Below are 25992 nucleotides of genomic sequence, written 5' to 3'. Positions count from 1 at the left end.
CAATGTAATACTGTTGCAAACAAATTGAATTGAATTGAATCGATCTTGTTAAAATTTCCATGGAATCCATCCGTCGGATCCATAACTCTGTCAGTTAAATTAAAAAAAAAATCTGTCAAATATGTTTACAACTGACGGAGTTATGACGTAACAAACATTAAAAATACAAGCGAATTGAGAACCTCGTTGTGTTTGAAGTCGGTTAACATAGGAGAGCAGCAAATCTCTTGGCAGCGCTCAACGCGACATCTGTGGTCCGATAAGACGGTGTGAATGAGCTAATCAGCGGGCCGGTGCGATGGTGCGGTGGCACGGTGTCGGGTTGCGTCCACGCCGGTGGCCGGCCACCCCGGCGTGGGATCCGACCGTGGGACCCCACTGCACTGCTGCTCATTATGCAATTAATTTGCACTTAGTTTGCGTTCGTGTCGCAGTCTGCCGACGGAGGCAGTGTCACTCAATGTACTAACATGAAATACAGGTAATAAAGTTAATATTAACAATAATTAAATACTATGTTTACTCGTAATTGTTACCAAACCAGTTATTTTAATTTAAAAACTAAACCACTGAACAGATTTTAAATAAAATTTCTATGGTACTAATTTATTATTATATCCTTTCAGATAAAAAATAATTTTCCAAATCGTATTGTAACTATAGAGTTGTGAGGTAACAAACATAAAAAACATACAACCGAATTGAGAACCTTATTTTTAAAGTCGGTTGAAAACTAAATGCTTCCTATACTATTGCGTCAGGTTGACTGGAAGATATCGTCCAGTTTTTGGTGGGTACACCCCCGCCTTACAGAGGGATTCCCACAGTACCCATTTACCTCCCACAAGGTGTATGAGTCCGCATAAAACATTTTTCAGGCCTTAAAATGTATATGTAATGTATACATTTATTTTTTTATTTATAATAAAAAATAAATAAACATAATGGAAAAAAAATAAATAGCTCCCGCCCGTGCTATCGGTATACGTTGGCGGGGCGCACCAATGAGGAATGATAGGTGAGGATGAAAAGGCATGTCACCTGGAATTCAGCACGATAATTTCCAGAGGGAACCGCGAGAAAATCGACCAGATAGCTAGCAATGGAGTTTGCCGCTTGCCATAACGACTCCATCAATGGATTTGTTTATCACTTGTCTAAGGTTTTGCTTCGCATGAACAAAATCCACCAAATTCTGTGTTAGTAATGAGGTCTAGCTTCCCTATTGCTAGCAATACTAGGAATATTGTTGTTAAGTTGACCACTTCGCGGTCCCTCCTTGAAACCATCATGCTTAATTCCAAGTGTATTCATAACGATGAGCTAACTGACCTGCCTTTTCATCCTCATCAATCATTTCTCACTGGTACTCCGCCAGCATAAACAGTTAGCGTAGACGAGATTACCATTTCATTATCACTTATTAAAAAAAAACTCGACGAGTTCAATAGGCATCTCGTGCTAAGGGCGTAATATTGACTGACTAGTACATTCACACCAGCGGGTTATACAATTGCAAATCCTACTGTAGTTCATGTAGAGAGGATGTTTTAGCTCAAATCGTCTCAATCTTTAATTATTATTGTATTTTCTGAGTATAATAAAGATTCGTATGAAGGAAAATGTTTGAGAAATCGTATGCCAAAGTGAAAATTTGGGGTTAAAAAATCTCCACCTAAAAAAGTGAGAGAGACATAAGACATTAGAGAACTCTTAAAATATTATCAAATATTGACAGAATTGACAGGTTAACATTTAGTTGTTACATTGTTTTAGGTCCTAAAATTTAGGGTCTTATTCCTTTCATTAGTGTATACGGGTGTCCGTGTGAAGCCGGGACAGGCAGTTAGTTTATACAAATTTAACGTGGAAAAAATTAGTCTTCCGACAGCACTACCTGACGGGGTATGAGCCTGCATTTCTCAACTACCAGGGACGGATGTATCGCTAGTTATAATACGGTAGAAATACTACTGCAGTTGGTACAACGTAAACTTGAAACAGTATTTCAAAATCAATAAATGATTTTCTTTAAATCATCACAAAAATACCTCGTAACAGAGATTGATCACAATTAGAATCATCCAAGCAACTATCTTATAGGATTTCAGGATTCTGCTCTACAAAGTTTAATTGTGGCTTCAATCGTTATAAAATTTATACGAGACGTAAAACGGCTCACTTCCACATTCGACTATTAACAGATTTTTCAAAATTAATTCGTTGAATTCACAACGATATCGCGTAACATACAAAAATCACAAACGGGCCTCTGTTAGGCGGCCGCTTAAAAATTACAAGTGAACCACCACAGCACGGTCATCTCTGGAGGCATTTTAGAAAACGTCCAAAAAAATCCGGGTCAGTACGTTGGTAACGAGCGGCGGGCGACCGGTCGGCGTTCAGCTGCGCGCGCGCCGCCGGGCAGGTGTCGCGCGCACACGTGGGTACTGGTTCCGCTGAGTCAATACGATGAACTTAACACCGTGTTATTTACCTATCGGTTTATATTTAGACTCGACCGACTTCAAAAATGTGCAGATTCTTACAATCTGTTTCGATAAATTAAAATATAAACAAACGAATAATCCACCTGAAACATAGGACAGTCTGCCGAAGTCCAATATTAGGACTACACAATAAATGATGAAAAATTACAGTAGTGACTATTACTCTCGCGTAATAAAATGTACAAGTACTCGTGTACAAACAAACTCTCTCACTGGTGAGATATTTTAACACAGCCTCCCTTTGTTCACATCCGGCTCGAAGGACCACGCATACCTATCAACATGGAGTTTATAGTCGACACTCATTAGAATGCCGTGGTATGCGATGCACTCTCCGTATTTGGTGCGACCAGTCAGGAATTGACACTGCAACGTAGTGTCGTCGGCACGTAACTACTGCTACAATACACAGTAGCGTGTTTTATATTGAAACTTGCTTCTTTATCGGGCAGTTATTGGAATTTAAATACTTAAATATTTATATTAATAACGTGATGACTGGTTCGTAAAACTTATGTTTCATTATAATTAAGTACTTTATTTCTTAATATCACAGAGCCATTGATCGATGTGAGTGATTCATTTAACTTTGGACTTAATACCTCTCAGATAGTTAGTTATATGCTTCTTCTCGTATAAAAGATAAGCATGCATTTGAATATAACTTTTTATTTTAAATATTTCTTTTATTATATTATTTCTGGTATGATATTTTATAGAAATTGCATGAATGTCTAGTTAAATCGTGTCTTTATTCTATTATTAAAGATTTTATATTAAGTTAAAATAATGGAGATTTGTACATATTATTGTTATTATTAATATCTTACTTATTGACTTTTATATTTTTTTTATACCACTCAGGTGGCAAACAAGCATACGGCTCACGTGATGGTAAGCGGTGACCGTAACCTATGAACAACTGCAATACCGATGTAATGTTTACTCTTAAATAATTGTCTTTTTATGCCACTAAAAAATTTGAAATCAAATTATTGTAACTTTTATTTTTAATATTGGCACGCTTGACCTAAGTAGATTTTGCAAAGTACTTTTAATTTATAAGATCCAATATTTTATATCCAAAATCATAGCAAATTAAAATATAACTATTATTATTATTCCCTTTTACCACCATACCTCTCACCATAGAGCTGAAATTCCCCACATTTTTTGGGTGTGTGTTGCACTACCACTGTCTGCACATCCCGTTCATTTCTAACTCGTCTGATTTCTATCTGGGTTATGGAATGAGTACCCTTCTTCAGTTCTCCCCTTACAATACAATAAGAGGCATTTAAAAAATGTGCGTACAAACATTTAAAAGGCTGGCAACGCACAAGCAACTCCCCTCTGTTGCAAGGTTCGTGAGCCGCGGTAGCCGCTTCCCATCAAATGGACCGTCTACTCGTTTACCTTCCTAACAATAAGAAATATAATTCTGTGCAATAAAGATAAATAAATTTTTTTTGTATAAATACTACAACGAAGGACTTTAACCAGTGCATGTTGCCAGTGATGACTTACGGAACCGAAACGTGGTCCTACACGATTGTCCGTATGCAAACGCTACAAGTTACTCAGCGGGCTATAGAGAGGGTTATGCTCGGAGTCTCTTTGCGTGATAGAATCCGAAACGAGGATATCCGCAAAATAACCGACACAGTCCGAAGGATAAATAAGCTGAAGTAGCAATAGGCTGGTCACATAGCTCGAAGAACTGACAACCGATAGGGAAGAATGGTTCTTGAGTGGCGACCACGAACACGTAAACGATCACTAGATGGAGTGACGACCTGAAATGCGTTGCAGGGAGTCAGTGGATGCAGGTGGCTCAGGAGCGTTCTTTATAGCAGTCTATAGGAAAGACTTATGTTCAGCAGTGGACGGATAATGGCTGAAATGATGATGATAAGTGCTATAAGTGTGTCGCCCTCTGGTGTTAAGATTTCCAGACAGTCTCCGTTGTACCCGAAGGCCTGTGACGTGGCTTACCGAACTATCCGGAGCACGGAGCGGGTGACAATCATATTCATATGTTCCAAATAAATAAGAACAAAATGGCAGCGCCACTCCGGGAGTGCAGACAGAAGTGAAAACTTGAACAAAATACGTGTATATTTTTTAATCGTTAGAGATGTCGGTTACGGTAACATTGTCGCGAGTTCAATGGTTTTGTCCCATATCAAAAAATGCCCATAGCTCCTAAAGAAGTTTTCATTTCAAAAATTTACCCAATCTGGCAACTAATCGTACGATACAGGCGACGGGCCGTCTGTGTTCGCGTCTCATTACCATTCAAGCAGCGCCGACCAGTCCGATGGTAATGCTCTAATGTAATTCACATCCGTTTGTTGACCATTACAATTGTAATCATTGGACAGTTCCCGAGTTATTCGTCACTACTAAAAACTCCACAAACTATTTTAAAGCCCAGTATGTTTCGTTATTATCATTCTCTCCGTGGGGCACAGTCTTTCCCTGTAAGATGTTTTAATGGATTATAATGAAATGGTAACCCCGTCTGCGCTTACGTGATACACTGGCGGCGCACCAGTGACAGATGATAGATGGGAATAAGTTGGCAGGTCAGGTAGCCCATTATGACGATTCCAACAAGAATTCTTCACGATGGTTTCGAGATCGACCTAATAGAGAGCATATTGCTAGCAAGGAGGCTGTTAAACTCCATTGCTAACAATTCTTTTCCATCCTCACAGTTCCGGTTGTGCGCTGATATGTGTGTCAGTCAGTCGGTCAGTCATTTAGCATCCTCTTTTATATACATATATGGATAGATAAAACCTACGAGAGACCCCCAGTGTAGAGGCCACAATTATTGTCGTGACGTGTCCTATTTTCAATATAAACAAGTGGTTTATAATTATGTCAATGTGGTTGGTATTTGTGTTTGTGTGTTCAGGTAGAGTGACGACTGACGCTGTTGGGATAATGGGTCGTGCACCGCAGACGGCCGGTCGCCGTCTACCACTCACTAGTCGCGGGTAAAGATCACCATACAATTGTAAAGGTGGGTAGAGCAGAGGCGACGTTCACAATGACAATATATTAATAATACATATATTATAGAGAAAAAAAAATACCAATTTTTCTATTTGTGTCAATTTAAGCATGTTCTTTTCTTTATTTTTTTCAAAGTCAAATGTAAAAGAGAAACCTAGCTAACCTTTTATTTTTTTTTAAACTTTTGCCTACAAACGTACGCGTATACTATGGAAGTAGACAAATCTAGATGATGTATCAAAATAATACATACATTAGATTTTAAGTCAGGCACACAAGTCTGAATATAAACAGAAAAATTCTAAAAATTTGTCTTTTAATGCTCTTATTTGGGCCGACAATATATTTTTTAGTTAAAACGTCGCCAATATAAGTACAGATATTGTCTAGTTACAATTTGATCATTAATATTTAACAATTAGCATATTTCTTAATCATTTTATGACCATATCGTTTGCACACCCTCATTTGTAAGTATATAGATAGATAATTTATTTGCATTACTTACAGCACACAAATTACAGTATATATATATATATATATATATATATATATATATATATATATATATATATATATATATATATATATATATAAAGCGAAATAACATAAATGATAAAAAAAAAATACATAAAGCTAAATACAATTTTCGTTTGTGCGTGTGCCATAGCAATACAAAATGGCCACAACTCAGTTTATTGCTTCGCCCTCAAAAGAGCAAAGCACTGATATTCTGTTGCGGCCAAAGGGAATAGGGTAACAATAAAACAATACTACCAGATGATCCATACAATTAAAAAAGATATATATACAGTAAACAGACAGATATGACAGTCTATCTAGCAGTAGAAGTACGTAATACTTGACATGCCTCTGTTAGACACGTCACTAAGGACACACATAGCATATATGTAGGTACTACGTGGTTATTGTCGCATTCTTCATTAGTATATACATACATACAATATACGATATATACATTTATATATCTGTCTGTGATACTAAAGCTATCTGCATTGAGTACATTTGTTGTTACGTTTCAATTTTATTTATTTATTTATTCTTTATTGACAACAACCAGAGGGAGACTTTGTACAAATGTCGTTTGCTTGGATACCACTGTTCCATTCGTGTTTCAACCGTAAAGCAGTTGTGTTTGCATGGCCGTATCGGTTTGAAGAGTGGGATATGGCGTGAATTTACTGGTTACGGAGGAATAACATCTGAGTCTTCAGGAATGGCAACTTATGGGGGAGTATTATGGGCGAAACAGTATACTCTGTTATGTCCATACTACTGCTCATGTCTATAGGCGACGGTTACCACTTTCCATCAGGTGGGCCGTCAGCTTGTTTGCCATTCTAAGTTGTATAAAAAAAAATCACAAAAAAATCTGGTACAAGGCGGATTTAACCGCCTTCTGTACCATACATGTTATATAGCATTCTCTCCAAGTCAACTTTTGACAAAACAGAAATATAATTATGCGGTGAATAATTGAAAAATTATTGTAGATAAACAAGTACACGTACGTACTTTACTTGTTGACTTTAGGGTTCCGTACCTCCAAAGGATAAAACAGAACCCTCATACAATCACTTCGTTGTCCGTCCGTCCGTACGTCTGTCAAGTACTTTTTTCTTAGGAACGCGTGGAGTTATCAAGTTAAAATTAATATCATATAGTCAGGTCTGCAATCTCTTAAAGTAGTGAAAAAATCAAGCTTCTAAATCGATGCAATCAAAAGATACGGCCGTTTATGTTACATTTATATCGCATATTTTGACATTAGCTACATTAAAAGCTATAGGGTACTTTCCGTTGATATAGAATCATGAAATTTGGCAAGAAGCAATGTCATGTAGCACAAGTAAAGCCAGGGCCAAGAGCTAGTTTATAACTCGCCGTGCGTGTCCCGGCATAGAATGGACCAACACTTCCTTTCCCGTGGGTGTTGCAAGAGCCGACAAAGGGAGTGCGAGTGATGGGCAGCAGCGTCCCTTTTAAAACATCTCTAAAAGCCTAACTGCGGTTGCCAACGCGCCTGCCAAGCGTGGCAACTACTGGCAAAACTCCCCTTATGAGGAAGGCTTATTCCGCAGTGGACAGTTAAGGGCTGAAATAATAAAATTGAACTAACATTTTGAAAACACTGATTCATTTAATTACTCAATTATAACGTAATATTTTTTAATAACCGACTAAACTAAACCCTTGCCTCGATAAAAAAAAAAAAAAACAAAGTCACATTTCTCAATCAAGTTACAATTAAGTTATTATACTTAAACGCTTCAATGTAATCATTGAATCAATTTTTCACCGGCATCCCTCATTACAATAGGAAAATCAAAACAAACCGCTTATTAAAAAGCCTACCGTAATGGTAATACTAATTACTAATTACAGGTTAATTCGTTTCAAATCAACCCTTCCATGAAATGCGGAAAGGTTAAAAAGTCACTTCACATAAATCATAAAACAATTCATCTTTAAAAACGGATTCAGTAAAGACAAGCCCAGTTATTTTAATCAAAAATTTAAACTACTGAACCGATTTTTGAAAAAATATCTATAAGTATATCCTTTTAGATAAAAAAAAAAAAAGAATTTTCCAAATCAGTTTAAAACTTTTGTTTTTATGCAACTTAGAATGGCAAACAAGCTGACGGCCCACCTGATGGAAAGTGGTAACCGTCGCCTATAGACATGAGCAGTGTATACTGCTTCATTCATGGTAACCCCCATGCGTTGCTATTCCTGAGGACTCAGGTGTTATTCCTCTACCCTAGTAAATTCACACCATATCCCAACCTTCAAACCGAAACACAGCCATGCAAACACAACTGGCCAGGTTTGCCAGTATTTGACATGCTTGGCAGGCGAATTGGCAACTACAGTTAGGCTTTGGAGATGTTTTAAGAGGGACGCTGCTGCCCATCCCTTGCCCTCCCTTAGCCGCTTGTTAAGATACACACGGGAAAGAAATGGGTGGCTTGTTCTATGGCGGAACCCCACGACCCAATCACAAAACAAAATTGCTATATTTAGTTAATTATACGTAAATAAAAGGTTTTTATATGTAATTATCTAAATTAAATGGTCTAAATGAATTTATACCACAGAGGAAACAAATAAAGGCTTTTTTTTTAATTTTTAACATTATTCGTAACAGGGCAATTGAATACTTAGGGAGTTATCTATTTTAGTTACAATCGTTTGGAAATTTCAACTTTAACACTATTCAAATAAGGTAGCTATTCGACTTATAGAAAAGTTTGTAAAAGTAACTTGGAAATATAGTCTTTAATTCAATAAAGGTACGGTTGAAAATATTAAAAAGAGGATAATATTATTGTACTGTGTAATTATAAAGAAAGGGGTAGCAAAAATATAAGTTACATGGTAATGAACGGCGTATTGTTTTGAGTACAAGTACCAATCAATTTATATAATAACACGGGCACGACGACCGATTGATTGATTGATTGATTGGTAAGTAGATACAATACATAGCTATAATAAGCCGATCCGCTGACGTGTTCTTTACAACGTACCCCATTGGCAGAATAGGAATGGTCAAGTTCGAGTCATAGTAAGAAGTAACGTCTATTTTTTTTTAAATGGATGATATTGGAATTGTGACCCCATCTAGCATGAAAGCAGGTCAGTTGGTCCATCATTACGAATTCACCATAAATTAACTACGACGGTTTTCAAGGCTGACCACGTGGAGGTCGATCCGACCTATATTGCTAGCAATGGGGTGTCAAGTAATACAATACTGACTACTTGACAAAGCTACAGTTGAATCCCCAACCATGTAGATGAGTAGCAGTCCTCCACGGTGCATTTCTGTAGGCATTTTATTCCACGCACAACCACTTTTTGGAATCAACTCCCAGCAGCAGTATTTCCGAACAGATACGACAACATAACCTTCAAGAAAATAGCGTATTCCTTCTTAAAAGGCCAATACACGCAGAGATTGCAGAATCCTTCCGGTGTTGCAGGTTCACATAGGCGCCGGTAATCACTTACCAGATGATCCACACGCTTGTCTACCTCTATGTTATTAAAAAAACCACTGTTCTTATTTTAAAACGAGTAAAACGGATCTGCTTCGTAGACACATTAGATAAAAAAGAATATTTAAATTTAGAACGCGATATCATTTGAACAAGCTTTTTTTGAACAAGATTTTGCTTGGTAACGAAAAGGACTATGAATCTCGAAAGCAAACGACGAAATTAAAATTGATTGCAAAAAAAATCTGTTCAAAACTGCCATAGGAATAGAGTAATGTACACTCGAGAAACAGACCAATTTAAAAACAATCTACATATAATACAAATAGAATTCAAAATCCAACCACCGCATCACCTAAAAATTTAGATCGACAGACTAAAATATCCGATGATTTATCAATGTATTGAACGTGAAGCAATTTATTAATAACAGATGGCGTTGAACACGAATAATATTCTACGTGCAGGCGGTATGAATCACCAACAGAGTCCAGTGCAGCATCACAAAGGCATTTAATTAGTAATGACGTTGTAGCGAGCGATGATAAACTGCCTGATAACACAATAAACTAGCTGGCGCGCGAGATTCGTTCCAATGGAAAACAATGGGCGACTTGTGACGCAAACGAATTACAATCGAATCGAATTCACGTCGAAATTTCTACTAAAATTACAATAACGTGAAACAAGATATCAAAAGATATCGCCGTGTAGATTCCGGCATAGAATGGACCACTTCTTCCTTTCCCATGGGTGTCGTAAGAGGCGACTAAGGGAGCTTATGGTGGAGGGATGGGCAGCAGCGTCCCTCTTAAAAACATCTGTAAAAGCCTAACTGCGGTTATCAACCCGCCTGCCAAGCGTGACAACTATTAGCAAAACTCCCCTTATGGGGAAGGCTTATGTTCAGCAGTGGTTACAGACAGTTAACGGCTGAAATAGTAATAAATTATAATAAGATATAAAAAAATACCTATTAAAGCTAAAAGAACAACAAATTTACCTGTTTGAAGCTACGGCGGATGGGTAGTGTAAGATAAATCACGAGGGAGGCTTTTAAAGTATCAAATTTTACTCTGTGCAGGTACTGTACGCCGGTGGATAGTTCGATACGGTGACTTCCGCCCGATTTCACATCCGTTTGCGTGACATTTTTTTTCATCCGCGAGAAAGGTTCGAGTACAAAGTTCATCGGTCCAAAGGGGCAGGATAAAGGATCAATTAGATTTTTTACTGCTGAAGGAGTGTAAAAGCATTTTTTTTTAAATAGAGGAGCATTTATATAGGCATACTCGCTATTTGATACGAATGGCGGCGTGCCTACTATATTGTGCACATTGTGTATAGTTTGGGGGTAGAGTGCAAGTTAGGGGGCATAGGGCAAGTAAGATAGACGAGTTAAAACTCCTCATGTAAATTATATTGGTATTTTAGTGTATAAGGAATGATATCTTGTAAACACGCACATAAATAATAAATATTTTTAAAATACATGACTACGAATCACATCGTTACTCGATAAATTTTGTTATAATAAAAAATTATATGCAGCCAAGATGGGAGAAAACTCTATCGTTTGTAAAAATAATTATCAAAATTGGCTAATGTATTACTTTACAGAGAGGATAAGCGACGAATCCAATTCGGTTGGGCAGTGTTCGGATTCTTACGTCACATCTACATATCCAAAAAACTTAAAAGTTTGAAGACGAAGGTCTTTAAACAGTGCTTGATGCCAGTGATGTTCTACGGAATCAAAACATAGTTTTATAAAGTCGTTCGAATGCAAAAGCTTCAAGTTACTTGGCGAGCTATGGAGAGGGCTTCTTTTCTCTCTTTTTATGCATGTTCATTTTATTTGTTATTTATGCGCGGTAAATTAAAAGTAATATGTCAGTTATAAATTATCTCTCTACATTGAGATTCAATCTTAGAATCTCCGGACCTCAATCAACATCTGAAACAACTGAACTACAATCTTACACATTTTGGAAGTGTGTTAAAAAGCCAATCAAAATAGATTTACAAAAAAACCGAGTTGATACATACTGAAATGGGCTGAACGTTCTCGCTAAATGGCGTAATCGAGAGATATAATCGGGGTCTGTCGTATGGGTGTTGCCGTTATGTAGGCGTGACTAATCACCATAAAAATAACAGGAAAGTCAACTTGCACGCGGCTCGATGACCACTTATATGTGACTTGAGCGATGCTCGAGCTTCGTAAGGTGACGGAGTAAGAACACGACTTACACTACACACCAACCAACAGGGATGAGATTGTTAGTATTTAAGGACTAGTTGCCAATTTTGGGGTGGATTAAAATAGAAAGTAACTACGCCTGTGCTATCGGTATACTCTTACAGGCACCAGTGAATGATTATTGGTGAGGTGAAAGCAGGTCAGTTAGCTTATCGGGATGTAATCAATAAGAGTTAATCACAATGTTTTCCAGAGGGAATCGAATTCACCAGAAATCAACCACGATGGCACGAACCGCGTGCGTCGATCTGACGGGGCATATTGCTAGCAATGGAGCTGTTAGTCCCCATTACTAGCAGTTCCTTCCCCCAGTGGAACTATTTTTTTAAAGGATGAGAATGGAATGATGACACAGCCTGCGTTATTGGTACACGTTGGCGTAGTAGAACTGATGGCTAAGCATGAAAGCAGGTCAGTTAGCTCATTGTGATAAATTCTACGCGAATTAACCGCAATGTTTTCCATAGGGAACCGATTGGATGTCGACCTGATAGAGTATATTGCCAGCAATGGAGCTTTCAGACCCCATCACTAGCAATACCCTAGTGGAACTATTAGGTCAATTATGAATAGGTACAAATCGTGGCTGCGCAAGATTAAAGCTCACAGGCGTACATATAGAACAGGTCATCGCATCGCGTACGCTATTGATATGTATGTATGAGCAGATAATGTAGACGGAACGTCGCGATCGGACGCCGATTGAATATTTATAAGCTGTTTAGTGTTGATTTATATATTTATAAGATATAAGAAGAGTCGCTCTGGGGCCGCCGGTGGGATGCGACGCCGCTCTTCACTTGCATATATCTAGATTGGATTATATTTGGACATTAAATGTAGAATAAATTATGACAGAAGGACTCAAATTAGTAGTCGCGTGCTTTAAAGAATTTACACAAATTGCAACGGCAAACGAACTTATAACTTTGCAGATGGAAAGTGGTAACCGTCGTCTATAGATATACATATTTAGAGGCGAAGACGTCACAGAAAGTATTTTAACGTCTATAATAGGGACACAATCACCATGAAACCAGACAACAGGCATCATTCCAGTATCCCGGAAATAGTTGCCTCCGGTGTTGAAATCAAAGTAAAGAAGTTCACTCCAGGGTCTCCATCTGAGCTCTCCTATTTGATGAAAATCTGTCGTTGTAAAGGTACAATGGGCATCAAAATGCATAAGGCGAAACAAGCATAAAAACACAGATGCTTGGTGGCAAAAAAAGAATAGGATAAGAGTTCGGGATTGCTCGACTGGTTGCAAACTCGGTAGGAGCCTGTTAAAGAACATATTTCACTGCTGTGTCAGGAGCACTGAGCGACCAGCAAGGTCTACTCTTGAATCCTATATCAATATCAATCTAATCTATTGCCAATGACAAGTTTGTACTGCACTCATGAATTACCAATTAGAAATTAGGTGGGAATTGAAATCGGTTTACAATAGTTTGCGTTGGCAAGTTGCACTAATATGCATTTATCAAAATATGTATCCATTATGTCTCTAGCATTGCAAATCGAGAATGCGAAATGTCCCCGGTCCAATATCGATCTATTGGAATTTATTTCAAGAGTAACCTCTATGGGGTAATGTGAATAAGGATTCAATATCAAGTCTGAAACTAATCTGGCGATCCCGAAGTATCGCGTGAGTAAAAAAGCCGATATAAATAATTATAATTCAGTAAGACTCATGATCATTATTATTCATTTTACTGAACTAGGTGTTATCTTGCAGATGTCTATATTACTAGTTTTTGATTAGAATTGTCTACAATTAGTAATTGTCTACAAGTTATAACAATTCTAACAATAGAAGTTTGATCACCATTTTGCGAAACGTGTTTCACGTATAAACAAGGCATGGTCAGGCAAATTATTAGGTCGCTGCTCGTTTGTCGCCAAAACTGCGAAGTTGAAAATGTGCGTGAACAAAATAGCAGTCGGAGATTGATGGCTAATATGGAAGGTTGTGGAACTTCTGCTGGTAATAGTGGTGGTCAATCTTCCAGTGTTGGCAGTCACACACGTACTAATGGTAGCGGAATTAAACAAAATAATTGTAATCAAATAACTATTATTATTATACAAGGAGCACCCGTATTAAGGATTTGGTTTCGGTGATATTTTTAAACAACTGCTAAAATAAGGTTCTCAATTAATGAATGATAACTCTTTATTTGTTCCCTTCAATGAATGATACAGATTATAAAGATTAACAATATTATACGCTAAGCAAACGAATACTTAATTACATAAAAGCAAGATAAAGAGGCAACAAATGGCGGTCTTATCTCTAAATAGCGATCTCTTCCAGGCAGCTTTTATCTGTATTTTTTGTATATTAATCGATATATGCATTCTAATCCGATTTCTGTAATTATTATTCAATAGACAAGATTTACTCCCGTGTTGGTCCCGTAATAATTATGTGACGGCTGCCATTTACCTTTACAGGGCAAAATCTAGCTTGTTAATGAGCATCTCACTAGTTGATTCGAAAGTCAATAAGCCTATTTCGCTTCGCTTGTCGCGTTCTAAATTCAAATATTTTACATTTCATTTGGCTATGAAACATCTTATCGTCTCAGCGTTGCCGCTTTGCCAGATTGAGTATTTTTAACGTAATATTCTTTATTACACTTAGAAATTACATAGATAATACATTTATAAATATTGCGAGTAAGACTTATCTCTGACAAAGATCTCCTCCAGCCAACCTACTATAATTTTCCCCCTAATTTTGGACAAACATTTTTTGTATGCGAAATTTTGGAGAAATGTTTGAAGAAAAGTGAAATGGGTTTGTGTGAAATTTGCATAATTTTTTGTCAGTTGTGGTGTTTGTAACCGTACAAGCATATATAATACAATAACAAAATGCCCCATAATTATATTTTTTATATCGTATATAAAATATATTATACTAAGGGAGCGAATTGGGAAACTGTCAAACATGCTCAGTTGATAAATATAATAATTAAAATATGTCAACGATACGTCCATTAATAAAACAAAAGGTACGAGAACGGTCATCCATTGGTGCATTTTATTTGTTTTAAAATAAGAACAGTGAGATTACTGGCCAAAATTAATTTCTTCACGATTGCCGTCGAAGATCTTCAATCATTTGGGGCGCTTGTGCGTCGAGTGCGAACATTACTGGTTGAAGAAATAGCTGCACACAATGCGAACGCTAACATCCAGCGCTAATTGTGCTGAATCGATATTTTGCAATGGCTCATCTAATATTCAGGTTGACGGTGGTGGTATCCACTGACGTGGGTGTGGCCGGAGTTGCAAGCTTTATCATTAGTAACCGTACGAGCAAATTGCACGTGTCTTCACTGGAATGGCTTATAGGTGGCCTACTAATTAGCCGACTTCAAAAGGATGTAGTTCTCGTTTCTAATGTATTGAGCACAGGTCACACTGGGAGATGGGCTAAGCGAACCAAACTAAGTTTTAGTTGAGCTCAATATTTTTATATATACATACATACATACATATCTGTCACGTCTGTCTCCCATTAGGGTAGGCAGAAACAATGGAACGACAAATGCTTCGATTCAAACAAACCTCTTTCGCTTCTTCCACATTCATCAATCTTGTCATACACGCTCGTCGGTTACGGGTACTTTTAATTTGGCCCTTCTTCAGCACGTCGCCTATTTGGTCGGCATACGTCCGTCTAGGGCGGCCCCTACCGACATCTCCATTCATTCATGCTCGATAAATCTCTTTCGTAATTCTTCTATATATATATATATATATATATATATATATAGATTTTTTTTGTTTGTAATGGATAATCTCAAAAAATACTAAACAATAAGTAGCAAGTAGATTTGATTCCTTCTAAATAAACCGTAGTATTGCGTTGCACGTCGAAAGAACCCAACTATAATCACAATTGTATTAATTTGTAAAATATAAAAAATGGGTCCTAGCAATCTTAATAAAGAATTATTTGTATTGTATTTATAATAGAAAGCTACATTTACCAGTGAGTTACATGGGGTGCAGGAGGTTCAGGGCCGTTACCTATGGCAGTCTATGGAGGAGGCATGTGCTCAGCAGTGGACAATCAACCGCTGATATGATGAAGATGATGAACATGAGTTGCAATTTTTTTTTTATCAATTACTAATTAACCTTTCCACTTATCTACCCGTGCGACGCCGGGGCGGGTGGCTTAGTAAGCGCTAAAATGGACACGTGTCCGATTTTTAACATTAATACATGATAATTTGTGCAAACTACCTGTGGAGCGAGTTTGACTTATAGCAACCGAACGTATTATGAATAATCATTTGGATTAAAAAAAAAATAGATATTTATAATCTTGTTAATACCAATATGTACAACAAACAGTGTTCAGTGATGTCACCGAGTCACACACGGCGGCCGTGGCTGTACATTTTAAGAGTACCAACATTAATACCATACATTTTTTTATAAAACTTAGAATAGCAAACAAACTGACGGCCCACCTGATGGAAAGTGGTAACCGTCGCCTATACACATGAGCAGTACCATGGACATAACAGAGTATACTGTTTCCCCCATGATACCCCCCATGCGTTGCCATTCCTGAGGATTTAAGGTGTTATTCCTCTGTACCTTGTAAATTTACTGCCATATCCCACCCTATATAATATCGAATGTTATGCCGAGCAGTTGTTGGAGCGCAAATTTAATGCTGTTTTATGCAATATTTATTGTATTAATGTATTAATTTGTAATCTGTTGTTCCTTGCTATAAATAAATAAATATGCGGCGTGAAATTGTTAAAAAAAGAAGATTGTTTCATATATTGTAGGGTCATTTGACATGGTAACCCAATTAAAATTAAATGTATAACGGGCGACAGGTCGGACGGGGGACGTATTAATGAAATTTTAATACATGTCGAAAGTTTAATCACCATCATTGTTCTAATGATATACCCGAGATCATTAGTAAATCGTTTATCTGTTACTGATAACACGTATATGTACGTACGCTGTTGTTGCCAGTCAAACAGTTGCTAGGTGCAGGTATTTTTTTTATGGATGATAATGGAATGGTAACCCCGCCTGCGCTATCGGTATAAACTGGCGGGGCACCAGTAAGGGATGATTGGTGAGAATGAAAAGGCAGGTCAGCTAGCACATAGTGATGAATTCAACGATAAATTAGTCACGATGATTTCCAAGAGTAACCGTAAGAAAGTCGACCTGATAAAGTATATTAATAGCAATACGGACCTAATTTCCTCATCACCAACAATCCCCCCCCCCCCGCCCTCGAAGACCAGTTTATAATAGTTTTAATAATACAATAACACGATGTTATACTTAATATAAACTCATCGGTAATGTATGTAGAAATACAATCGCCGCGATAATGTTATGATATCGGGTGACGTCACAATTAAAAAACAATAACCCACCAAAGATAATAGCGTTATGCAATGATGTGTTTTACACAGATGGAGAACATAGACAATGCGATTAGCTCTATCTAGACAATGATATTATCGTAAAAGAGAAATGGTATATTTGTTACTAGCGCGCAGAGAAATGAAAGCTAATTGATAGGATTGCATATACTTCCGCGCAAGTGAAACACTGGCCATCTTATTTACTCTTATTGTTTTCCCTTTTCAACTATTTGACAGTGTGGTGAGATATCTACGTGAAACATAGTCGTCGTTATCTCCTTAAATCAAAATTGTTGTAATTCTTTGAAAGATTGATACTCTTTATTGTTCCCTCTTAAAGATCACAATAGTAAACTTTGATAAAAAAAATTACAAAAAATGATTACAGTAACAAAACAAAGTTGGACCTTATAATTAAAGGCGATCTCTTGCAGGCAACCTTTGGATGGAGAGGAGTAATTATAAACAGTTTGATCGGAGGCACGATGAAAATTTTTAAATGCATCAGAGATAAAATACGTGCAATAATGTAAATATATATATATCCCTTTTCATTATTATATATAGAAACCAGTGTTTTTATAAAGAAAATCAACAATTTTGTGTCTAACAGACTAACATGGCGCTATCAACTGAGTTAATACAAAAGACTTAAAAATTGACCGTTTTGAATTTTTGATTCACGATATTTCTTTCCTATTATGTTCTATAGCCTTAAAATCTAATATATCCATGTGGTCCCGGTATAGACTGGGCCACTCTTTCAAATAGGTGTCGTAAGAGACGACTAAGGAAATTTAATAGTCGACGGATGGGCAGCAGCGTTCTTCTTAAAAAGCCAAACTGCGGTTGCTAATCCGCACGCAGCCGCTAAGCGTGGCTGCTACTAACAAAACCCTCCCTTAAGGGGGAGTACTATGTCCCAAATATATATACACAAAACATATCTATAACAATTTATCAAATAACACATTCTAGAGATTTATAAATTTCTTGTACTTATTATTTTATTATTCCGATGAAGAGATTACAAAATTTATCTAATAAAAAAAAATGTATATAAAACCACCTATAAATACAAAAACTAAAAAAAAACTTAATCGGCCATAAATTACTGTGAAATACTTTTTTTTATATGCATTTGGCAGTTAATGTCATAGTCGGCTATTATCAAAATTGTCGCGTATACTTTTTCATTTTATGGCTTCCACCCAAGGATTTTTTATTAATCTAAACCTTCACCAACACCATGGCGTTTTCTAATTATATATATATATATATATATATATATATATATATATATATATATATATATATATATATATATATATATATATATATATATATATATAGAGCATTCTAATTTTAATCAGTATATTGTACTCGTAGAATAAATGGCCATGTTTATTTATCTAAATATCCTCGCTTGTTCAGTATCAATCGTCACAAATTACAACTTCTACATAAACTCAAGCCACTGGCCACAAACAAGCAATAAGGTGACCACAAATTACATAAACGGAGACCACCATCTCGCTCGGGTGACAATAAATAACATTTCCCGCGTGTCCGAATATTGCTTCCAGCAAATCTTACCACACTAACAAACTAATAAAGACAACACATTGGGCGCAAGTGAGCGAAACTCGCAAACTTTTTCATATCGAACTCTGTGGGCACACACCATAGATTATAATCCAATTGGTACACATGAATTTAGAGCACGTTTTGAATTTCGAACACGAGATAAGGAACAATCGAACGAAACGTAAACACTGGTGAGACAATGATTTCTGAACGTCAACACACTGTAGTTACATCACAAAAGTTTTCACGTTCGATATTCGAATGGTCGCGACAACGCGCGTTTCCACGGCGGTTGATCAACTGAACGCTCATGGCTAACTGCCGCTCACTGGCCGCTTGGGGTTGCCAGTGCAAGCGTCCTGGGTCCCTCGATATGGGTTTTATTTGTACATGATTTTATTTCATATCGAATATTATAAAGTCTTTTTCTCTTCAGGAAAAACTTGTGACGCACTTTGAATATCAACAAAATATTTCACAATATATCGTACAGGAACTTTTGAAACAAACAGACGCTAAAACATATATAGTGTAATAACACTAATAAATACATTAGAAACATATTTCGTTCTTTTATATAAATGATTTAAAGTTATAAATCATAAAGTGGTAAAACCTATTTCAGCAGTTAAAAAAAAATTATCAATAATAATTTTATTAGATTTATTCATTCTCAGAATAATTTAAACAAAAATACAAAAAAATACCTAAAACCCATTTGTATTGTTTTAAAAAATACAGCTAATTACTAAATGTTTCAGCAATTTAAAATTTAGCTTGGTTTTTTGCGATTTTAATTTTAATAAAATTATTTACTTTGTTCAGGTCAATAATGCTACTCGGTAAAGTCAAACTTGAGTTACACAAGCGGATACGCGAGTGAATTTTTGTATTTGGTATTCTTTAAATAAGTAAGATGAATGTGAGCGTCATTCTGTTAAGGTTGCCATAATAGGTGAACTTAAAATGAAAATGAAGTGTGTTGCGAAATGAAATACGAAATTTTAAAACTGAAAACAATAACGATACAAAGAAAAGATAAATTGAGAATTTCCTAAAGAATAAGTCGATTAGAAATTATCACAAAATTAATGAACACATATTTACGTTTTATTCTATAAGAAACAGACTATTTTCAACTGTGCTTTCAACTACGAGTCCCCAGAACAGTAGATGCACACAAAATATGAAAGAAAACATTTTTCTAAACGCTTTCAGAGGACACTTGTTGAAGAAGACTCTAAACCAAAAAAGGGCACCGAAATTAGACAGAAATCGCATTTACTGGAAATCACCCGTCCGCGTCTGAACAGTCGTATTTACCCCACAACGCAGCAAAGAAAGCTCTTTTGCGTGATGCAACACCGGGTCACAAGCGACGTTGCCAATTCTCCGGCTCGTACTGCGTTCAACGCAACATTAATGAGGTTAAAGTTTTTAAAACTTTTTTTTATATATATATATCCCCAGCCTAAGGAAGCTTAGGCCGTTCAGCTATAGCAATTAAAACATAACTCTAATGTTAATGATTAATGAATTAAAGAACGCGTTCTCTACGAGGATAATAAATAACGACGCGCGCAAAGTTTGGAAGCAACAAAAGTGCTCTTAGACTTAGTAGCGACTCGTAAAATTGATATTAATGGCGTTTGAAAATGTAAATATTTACTCTGGTGTTTCAGATGCGTTAGTTGTTCTCTAGTTTTAAGAGAAAATGTTTATTTTCATAAAAAAGTATGTTGTTTTCACGGAAAAATTGGGAATAACGAAAGTAAATAAAGCGTAACTAACTGATGGCGTGTCTAAATAAAAAAGTTCACACTATCGCCCCCCCCCCCCACACACACCCAGCCTTCCGCAAAGAGGAAATTGCTGCATTAGTATATTTATTTTTTAGTTATTTCGGTATCACTCTACTCCTCTATTGCATTCTAACTTTATCCAATGGTTAGGGTTAACTGGTAGACAATGGCATACAGCTTACATACGGCATACAGCATCAGGCTCATCACTTGCATACATTTTATTATGCAATAGAGAATAAATATTTTTTTATGACATATATTATAATATAAAGGTATTCTAAAGTTTGACTTGTTAATGAACAACCCACCGATTGTACGGCGTAATATTACTATTAATACCCCTGGTATTGCAGGCGTTCATAGGCTACGGTAACCACTTACCATCAGGCGGGGCGTATGCTTGTTTGTCACCTTAGTGGTATAAAAATAATAATTACATCATAGGTAAATTAAAACAATACTTAATGCATGGTGTTAATACAAGTTGAAATAGTCTCAATGTATTTAGCGATAAAATAAACCCACTTGGTTACTGAATGCTAATATTACGTTTTCTGTAATTCAGAATTTTATAATTATAAATCAAATAAAAAAAAAAATGAAATTCCTGATAGGGGAAAGAAAACATAAACTTCTTCAGCAAAGTGGTACTTTTGTCGCACAAATAAATTGCCATCAAGCGTCTTGATTTTATACGTATTCTAATTTGAAGGATGAGATATGGCGGCGACATTACTGTAAGTGCCACACCATTACACCAATCGTTTGCTCCTCAAGCTCTAATACCCAGCTGTGAGGCACCACGCGACCAACATCTGGGATCGCAACCCAGAGCACCTAGACCTGTGTTGCTATCTCATTCATCGACCAATTGACTTGCCACTTGTCTAGAGGGCCAGAATTGATTTAGAAAAGATCATTTTTTAAATTGCCCCGACCGAGAATAGAACCAGATATAAATTAAAATTTAAGTACATAAAAGCAACGCGTCCAACACTACTCCGCGGGGGGTGTCGCGTAGATTTACAAGTCACAAATAATAATAATAAATAATAATATTTATTTAATTAGACTACATAAGGCCCATTTTGTTAGTTACAAATTGACTTAACCTATGTTATATGCGGTCATAACGCTCTTACATTGATAACCTGTCCCAAATATTTTAGCAGTCCATTTTATCAGCAATTGTCCAACACTACCCTACCCAACAGCGAAACAATTCGTTTGCGTCGTATTGCGTAAAAATCATCTGTACGCTCCCGTGCAAACATGTGTGACGCACTACAGAAAGAGCGGCGATGCGCGAGTACACCGCTGGTATTGCAAAATGTATTTGTAGGTTTCGTTGGTCGATTTTTTTTGATGGGTGAAAATGGTATGGTAACACCGCCTGCGCTAACGGGATACGCTGAGCACGGAGCACCAGTGAAGAGTGATAGATGAGAATGAAAACAGGCCAGTTAGCCCATCGTGATGAATTCATCAGGAATTAACCATGACAACAGGGAGAACCGCGAAGAGGTCGACCTGGTTGGGTATATTGCTAGCAATGGGCTTCTCAGTCTCCATTACTAACAATCCCTTTCCCCCCGGTCGATTACCATTAGGCGAGCCGTATATTCGACTACAGTCGTCATCATATCAGCCTTTAACTGTCCACTGCTGAAATAAGCCTCTCTCTTGGGAAGGTTTTGTCAGAAGTTGCTACGCTTGGTATACGGATTGGCAACCGCAGTTAGGTTTTAGGGATGCTTTAAGAGAAACGTTGCTGCCCAACTCTCGCCCTCTCTTAGTCACCTCATAGGATACCCACGGGAAAGGTCAATTATATTAGGTACTATTTTACACAAGAACAAAGTCTTTTACTTGAAATCCAGATACGCAATGGCTATATGTTAAAATTCATGCCGAAACAGTATTAATATAGCTGTGTTAGTGTAAATTCACAAATTTCTCTTGTTGAACTCCACAATAAAGTCACATTGAAATAGTCCGATATCATTTCCCAAGTCCCGATTACAAAACTGGCGGTATCACTCGACTCGCCCACGTTATCGATAAATATTCTGTTACGACTTGTAACTGAAACCAAACGTGTTGTTGTACGTTATCGAACACTGGATCTATTGTTCGGGGCACATTCATTAAAGGGGTTATCTTAAAAACATATCTGTCTGTACAAATCTCTAAATCAGAATTTTTCTCCGAGGGGTTGGAGGAGGTCAGTGACCGTAAATGTCTTTCATTACCAGTTGAATAAAAAGCTGCTAAGTTTACTTCCTTACACATCATGCAGGTCGGACAATGCCTTACAGATTGACAGATTACATTGAGCTCTAAGGTCAGGGATGTCGGTCTGAAGAGGTTGTTTCGGATCCTGAATATACATAACATGTTTCAAAGAAATAGTTATTGCATGGCTATTAAAATATATAATAAATTGTCTAATAATGTTAAAAATTTGACCAACACACAGTTTAGGAGAAGATTAGAATAGAATAGAATAGAAATCATTTATTCAAATAAACTTACATTGAAGCACTTTTGAAAAGTCATTACATTTTTTTTAATCTACCATTAAGATTATTTTTTTTAATCTACCAATAAGATTAAGATTGTTTGGCTACTTAATTGATGGTTGTTTCTATTCTGTGAAAGACTTTTTGAATGGATGTAATTTGTGATACTTGACATTGTAAAAGCTTATTAGTGATTGTAATTTGAAGTAATTGGTTTTGTTGATGTTAATTTGACTTATTTTGGATATTATAAAAAAAAAAAAAAACATTTACACACCGAAATGTTAAATATTGCTGAACAACTACTTAACAATAACTTAACGATCTGCTACTGGCAATCACCAATATTTTGTAAATAAATTATTATTATAATACTGGATCGATGAATATACATAAAACAAAATGTAATTCAAAGAAATAGTTATTGAAGAATTACGAAAGAGATTTATGGCAAGAATGAATGGAGATGTCGGTAGGGGCCGCCCTTATGTCGAAGATAGTATATAAATCTTATAATGTTTCTTACGCGTCTTTTTCGGCTCTGTTACTCATCAGGTATAGTCCCAAAGTTTTGGAAAATTGACCAACACACAGTTTAGAAGATTGTTTGACAACTGCTACTTAATTGATGGTTGTTTCTATTCACACCGATGGGCAGTGAAAGACTTTTGAACAGATGTAATTTGTGATTAAAACTGTGACATTGTAAAAGTTTCTTCTGCATATCAATGTGATTGTAATTTGAAGTAATTTATACACCGGTTTTCTCGCGGGCACATACCGATTGATGTTAATTTGACTTATTTTCTGATATTATAAAAAAACACAAGTCTGCGCGTTCATTTACACACCGAAATGTTAATATATCTAGCGACGTCCAGTTTTGCTGGAAAAAAGCAACTAAAAAATTGGGGGTGCTTAACAATAACTTAACACATGGAATACTGTTCTCACCTGATCCAACTCCTTCCGTTAGACCGCATTCAAAGTCGGGCAGCAACTTGTTGACGATCGGCGTCTTACTGTCCGGCTCGACAAACTGCGTAGAGATGTTGCATCTCTGTGCATCTTCTATATTTTGTAAATAAATTATTAAAATTATAATCTGGACGAGTGGCGGTCCTCCACCGTGCGTTTTTCACTTTCTTCCACGGATCTTTGAATCAACTTCCAGACTTTTCTAAAGAAGATGCAATGCTAGGTGTTGTGGGTGACATAATACATACAAACAAAAAAAAAAAAAAAAAAAAAAAATTAATTAAAAAAAGATTGATGAATGTGGAAGAAGCAAAGTTGTTTGAATCGAAGCATTTGGCGTTCCATTGTTTCTGCCTAAATGTAAAATATATGTATGTACATAATAATTTGAAAAGAGTAACTGTTGAGTTTCTTGCGGGTTCTTCCCAGCTGATAACAACATCCCAAATTCCAACAGTACAGTTATGAAAAATTGACGATTTAAATGAGCTTGTACACAAGTCTATTTGTATAAAGATTGTTTTTAATCTGTTCTATATATTATATGCTCAGGAAACTACTGGAAAAATGTTCCGAACACAGTGACAGCATAAACAGGCATTTCAAAACATTTTCTTATAATTTACTGTATACTTACAAATTCTTCTCTAAATATCGTTTTTAAATAGTTGGGAGTCAGTGTATGTGGGAGGCCTATGTTCAGAATTGGACAGGTAATGACTGAAATGATGATGTTTCAACAAAATCGCCGCCCGCGTCTGTTTCTCTGGGTACTTCGTCTAATCCGCGCAACGAAGTTTGATACGTGTTTCACTGTTATCTAGGTTTTCACAAAAGGTTTGTATACATAATACATCCTGCTTAAACTATTTGTAAGCTAATCGCCAAAAAATTACGTACTGTGCGAAGTGTCAAAAATGGCAGCGGGACCTAATGCCTAAAGGAATCAAGGCCCTGGGCATAGAATAGGCCACCCCTTCCTTTCCCGTGGGAGTCGTAAGAGGCGACTAAGGGAACTTAAGGCTAAAGTATGGGAAGCAACGTCCGTCTTGAAACATCACCAAAAGCAAAACTACGGTTGCCTGCCAAGCGTGGCAACCACTGACAAAACTTTCCTTATGTATGTTCAGCAACGGACAATTGACGACTGATACAACTGTACAAAGCCGGGGCAGTTCGCTACGATATTGCGTAAACATTAAAAATATTTGTTTCGTTCTGATAGATTTTGTACATGGCATGACAGGTCTCTATATTAGTCACACTCCCGTGAAATAGTATATGACGGCCAGTGACATAAGGATATTAGATGTCACGGTGTCAGCAACTTGTGTCCGAGAGATTACGAGCAGTGTCCAGACTGTTTGACTCAATAATATAATAACACGTCTATTGGCAATTCACACATGTCTGTGTGTAGTGAAAACAAATTTAAACAATAGGTAAGTACGTGAAATGGGCGTACATTGTAAACTATACGCAAGATTTTAGAGCTCTGTTTAACAATAAGCTTAATAAAGTTAAACAACATTTAAATATAATTGGACAACGGGAAAATAATGAAATTGCTTCGCTTGTCGTTTCCGACAAAAATTTCACCTAAGCTTTAAAAATACAATTACAAAAATTATTTCTGTTTAGAAATAATGGGTACAATCAACAAGGTTTACAACTTGCTTTTTGGTAGGCGGTTATTGTAGCTCTTTCAATACAAATAAACGCAATACAAATAAACGCAATACAAAGAAACAGTATAAAAGATTTGCAATATGGTTGAAGTCTTCTGTAGGGCAGAGGTTCTTTGCATGACCAGATAGCTCCAATTCTTTGTCAGTAATTAACTTAT

General features: G+C 36.6%; 1 protein-coding gene across 11 annotated transcripts in view; it reads right to left on the bottom strand.

The window, feature by feature from the left end:
• The window catches only part of LOC113517183 (protein daughterless), a 162282-nt gene that overhangs the window by 54196 nt on the left and 82094 nt on the right, over positions 1 to 25992 (bottom strand). For 4 of the 11 annotated variants that reach the window (XM_052898378.1, XM_052898384.1, XM_052898381.1 and 1 more), the window contains exon 1: positions 18939 to 19173. The exons of 2 other annotated variants lie outside the window; for them this stretch is intronic. The gene's annotated coding sequence lies outside the window, so the exon portion shown is untranslated. Of the gene's footprint in view, positions 1 to 18938; positions 19175 to 25992 lie in introns of those variants that run through there. 5 more of the 11 variants (XM_052898379.1, XM_052898383.1, XM_052898385.1 and 2 more) reach the window with 3 other exon arrangements.

This window comes from Galleria mellonella, unplaced genomic scaffold, assembly GCF_026898425.1.
Source record: "Galleria mellonella isolate WM207_F2 unplaced genomic scaffold, CSIRO_AGI_GalMel_v1 utg424, whole genome shotgun sequence".
Taxonomy (NCBI): Eukaryota; Metazoa; Arthropoda; class Insecta; order Lepidoptera; family Pyralidae; genus Galleria; species Galleria mellonella.
Note: the sequence above shows the minus strand (reverse complement) of the source record. Positions and strands in the feature narration are given on the sequence as shown.